Genomic DNA, 4,786 nt, shown 5'->3' on the forward strand with positions numbered 1-4,786 from the left:
GGGTTTCAAAAACATCGGGTGGTTGTAATTAAAGTGTCTGTTAGTTTTAGATTTCTGCTTAATGCGTATAAAAATGATCTTTCACGTCTACTTCCGCATTAAAATGCACCACTTGCTGTCAACTTCAAGCACGAGAAACATTTTTAAATCTATTTCAATCGATCACAAACGCTTTAACAACTCTAATACTGCAGAAACAAATTAATCATGGAGGTGATGAGCGCGAATAAAGTGATCTGCATATTTTATTAGAATATTCTATATTAGAATATTTTATCATACATATCACAACACACACGTGGAACTGCAGGTACGGTAAATATTGTCCAGAGCAGAGACCAATCGGACCAGAACTTTTCAACTTCAGTCACAGCAAATTAACTTTTAATAAATTTTACCTATTTATTGGGGTTTTGTTTGTTTTCACTAAATTGTTTACATTTTTTGTGAAATCGAAATTTCCAACGGTGGCTTTTATTTCCCCCTGCTGTCAGTGTGGGGAAGGACACTGACATTGTTACGATACATGGTGGTAGCGGACCCGAACGCAGGCCAGGACACAGTGGTGGGGAGGTCAAAAGGCTTTATTTACAGGGAAGGGGAGCACACATTAACAGAAACAGTCCTCCTGGACCGCAGGGGAATCGGGAGGCAGCGTCCGCCCGTCCCAGGTCCATCGGCGAGTCCCCAAACCAGACGCAGTCCCCCTGGACTGCCGGGAACCCGGAACACCGGTGAGTCCTCAACACGCTGCAGTCCTCCTGGACTGGCGAGGACTCGGGACGCCGGCGCAACACGCTCGCCTCACGAACGTGCCCCGAGACACTGAGGGCAGAGGCAGTCCTCCTAGACTGCAAGGGGAGCAGGAGCGGTCCTCCAGGAGACACGGAACAGGAACAGGAGCGGCCGTCCAGGAAAACCGGGAGCACGGGAACAGGAGCCAACACCAAGGAACCCAACCAAGCTCCCACACTAGACCAACAAACACACTCCCTACGCGAACAGACACCCCGGCACTGACAGGCAGGCACAACCTGCTTAAATAGGCAGCAAGATGTAAATTGCCTACAGGTGCGCCCGCCTGCAGTGCCAGCTGCACCCAATTGTGCTCAACACCACACCCTGCAGGCCAAAGACAGACAAACCAGAAATCCCAACAGACATGACGGGACTGACAACTGATTCACGTTTATAAATGTCATTACTTTGAATACACACATTAGATTTACAATATTTGTGGGACTTGCAAATGATTACAATGAAAACAAAATATTTTGGTACGCTAAAATAGTTGATATTTTTGCTCTGCCATATTTCTTCTGAGCTCCTGGTTGACATAGTCAAAACAGATTGCTTCATCACAATCACCTACTACAGACGTAGCTTACCGTATTTTCCGGACTATAAGTCGCACTTTTTTTTATAGTTTGTCAGGGGGTGCGACTTGTACTCCGAGGCGACTTAAATACATTCCAGAATTTCACATGTTCGTTATTTTTACACTGACAACCACAAGAGGGCGCTCTAGGCGTGTGTACCTGTGGAATGAGTTCATTTAGCGACGCAGAAGAAGAAGCGGTGCTTCGTCTATGGAGTTAGACTTGATTGTTTGGTCAACTTGCTCGGATGTTCTTTATGCTATAGTTATCTGACTAACTATTAATATGTTACGATAACAAAGCAGACACGTACTCAGTTCGTTGTGGGTCATGCAGCTGAATTGGTTACGTTAGCATACCGTAACCGTATTGCTAATCCATGCTAATTGCCTTTCAAGATGAAATGTATGTTCTTGGTGTCGGATTTTATCAAATAAATTTTCCCCCAAAACGCGACTTATAGTCCAGTGCGACTTATATCTATTTTTCTTCTTTATTATGCATTTTTTGGCTAGTGCGACTTAAACTCCGGAGCGACATATAGTCCAGAAAATACGGTACTTATGTACCTTTCCATGCAGGTGCATCAATTCTAAACTGCCCCAGTCTAGAAAGGAACTAGCATTTTTATTCTTTATTGCTGAAAGATTGTTTATTGTTGATGTTGGCCCGAATGCAGCACTCCAGCCAAAGAGCCGTTGTCCTTTTGCCTTCTTTAGCTCCATGATTCTGTGCAATGATTCCATGATTCAGAGATTACTTAAGCCTAAAGTTATTCACACTCATGCTTTAATGGATAAGTGCAATGTGGTAATGTTGACAAGGCCAGTGTTACGTTTTATTAATGCGCTAGTCAATACGGTTTGGACTACCGAAAAAAGCAAAAGCTCAGTCACTGAAATGCTAACTGATAAGTAGGGCTGTCAACTGAAGCCTTAGTAACCAAAAACATGGCATTTCTGATGTTAAGATGACTTAGAAAATTGCAGACTTTGTTAAAAGCAGTTACAAATGCAGTCAGGGTGACAACAGCAAGGAGAGGCAATCCAACAAGAAAAGTAATTAGAGATGAAAAAATGCAGTAATGCATGAATCATTTAATTCAGATGTATTACATAAGTCTAGTTTTCCCAAGTAGATGGAAATGTATGAAACATTTCTTGAATAGCCTCGCATTCTTATATCAGTCAGTACACAATTTTCTATCTCTTCTTTGCTCAGGCAACCCGTATCCTTGGTGATCTTGTTGTCTTTGCCGGTGCTCACATCCACAATGCCGTTGGCATCAATGCTGAAGGGGACCTCAATCTGTGAGACCCCTTGGGGAGCAGGTGGAAGGCCAATAAACTCAAATTTGCCCAGGAGGTTGTTTTTTGTGGCCATACTTTTTTCTCCATACACCAGAAAAATAGATTTATGATCCATCAAGGGTGCTGGAAACATTCTGACTGCAGAGACATTCTGCCAGTGGACCACAACCTAAGAGAGCATCAGCAGTTACGTAAACAGCACATGTGTTGTGCATGATGCTAGGCTAACACCAGGTTTAGCCAGTTAGCGATGAGTAAACCTCAAGCACCAACCAGTAGTTTTTCAGGGGAGCTCTTAGTACCCACCCTGGAGCAAGGACTACACTAGGCCCTGTAAACGTTATTGTAAATCCTGGCCCTTCAGGGGAGGTTCCTGCAGTGCAGACACACCAACAGTTCAGGGCCTCCTCAAATTACCCCAGATTCTTACAGCTGTCTGCTTTCAATAATCCAGCTGCTGCCCTGCAGACCAGACCACACAAGAGGCAGCTTTGGCAAGACTGTCTGGTAACTCTACAAAAAAGGATGTTTGCTGCTCAATTTGGGGCTTTAAAATAGCCAATGAAAAACAGCAGCATTGCCTGTTTCATCATGGATCAATTGTGGTGCCACAGCAGAAGCAATCATTAAAACTATAACAGAAATATCTGGAAACCTTCTTACCTACTTTTGAAGATGAGAATTTGGAAAGTACAAGCTGTCCAACAGTCAGTTCTTCTCTTGAAGCGTGTTGAAGAGGTTTTCCAGGAGACCTCTTATCTCCTGCTCGGGCCTGGTGTCACAAACCTGGAGGGTTAGTGTCAAAGTAGGGAGTCCATGGACAAGATAAAGCAAAATAAATGTATTAGTGATTAAACCTCAACCCTATTCCCAAACAAACCACAGGAGGTTATTATTTATTTTTCCAGAGGAGACCTGCACACACAGGGCACAGTCAGGACACAGCTAACAACACCTGGACAGCTCGCCCCTTAGATCCCCTGAATTTCACCCACAGGTGAGACAACTCAGCCTGACGACATGTCCCAAGCTCCACCCAGCAAACACACAACCAGTGTGCAGATAGAGGGGGCAGGTCATCACGCTGGCCCATGGGCCAATCACAGAACTCTCCACAGGTGTCACCTGAATTATTATGAAATTGTGTGGAGGTTGTACATCATGTTTGCTGTTTAATAGGAATTTTGTAAGGTTACTATATTAGATTAGATTATTGCACATGTACAGGTACAGAGCAATAAAATGCAGCTTTGCATCTAACCAGAAGTGCAAAGGAAGCAGCAAGTACAGATACAGATAATTAGTTAATAAATACAATATGTGCAGTATTTACATTAAATGCCTTAAACTATAAGTGCAGAAACTATTTACATAAAGCTAGAGGAAAAGTGCAAATGATAAATTGGGGATGTGCAGATGAGAAAGTGCGTGAGTGTGCAAATTAAGTTTAAACAGTAGCCATGTTGGTTACTAAGCTAGTGCGTTATTGTGTAAACTGCTGTAGTGTAGTGAGATGTGGAGTGTGAGAGTCAGCGGGAGTTCAACAGGGACACAGCTCTGGGGAAGAAGCTGTTGCTCAGTCTGCTGGTCTGTGTTCTGAGGGTTCTGTAGCGCCTCCCAGAGGGCAGGAGCAAAAACAGTCTGTGGGTGGTGTGGGAGGAGTCCTTAAGGATGCTGCGTGCTCGATGCAGGCAGCGCTTCCTATGGACATCTCCGATGGCAGGAAGTGGAGTCCTTGTGATGTGTTGGGCAGTTTTCACCACCCTCTGCAGAGCCTCGTGCTCAGCGATAGTGTAGTTTCCATACTAGATGCTTTCTATTGTACAGCAATAGAAGTTCACCAGGACAGCTGAAGATAGCTGGTTCTTCCTTAGTGTCCTCAGGAAGAAGAGGTGCTGGTGAGCCTTCTAGGACAGGTCCTCTGAGATGTGGGTCCCCAGGAACTTGAAGCTGGAGACACGCTCGACGACCATCCTGTTGATGTGGATGGGGTGATGTGTGCCTCCTCTCGCCTCCCTGAAGTCCATTATGAGCTCCTTGGTCTTGATAGTGTTGAGGAGCAGGATACTGTTGGCACACCATGTGGTCAGGCGCTCT

At 44.6% G+C, this 4,786-nt stretch overlaps 1 long non-coding RNA gene across 2 annotated transcripts; it reads right to left on the reverse strand.

Moving 5' to 3' along the window:
* Window positions 1-566: 566 nt before the first annotated feature.
* Window positions 567-4,780, reverse strand: LOC130519623 (uncharacterized). 2 transcript variants are annotated; one of them, XR_008948388.1, is made up of 2 exons: window positions 3,357-4,780; window positions 567-2,858 (listed from the first exon to the last, which is right to left on the reverse strand). It is a non-coding gene; the product is annotated as an uncharacterized LOC130519623 (long non-coding RNA). The 2 variants fall into 2 exon arrangements; XR_008948387.1 differs by having other exon boundaries at window positions 3,353-4,780.
* Between the last annotated feature and the right edge of the window lie 6 nt (window positions 4,781-4,786).

The sequence above is a fragment of the Takifugu flavidus genome, unplaced genomic scaffold, assembly GCF_003711565.1.
Source record: "Takifugu flavidus isolate HTHZ2018 unplaced genomic scaffold, ASM371156v2 ctg1007, whole genome shotgun sequence".
Lineage (NCBI taxonomy): Eukaryota > Metazoa > Chordata > Actinopteri > Tetraodontiformes > Tetraodontidae > Takifugu > Takifugu flavidus.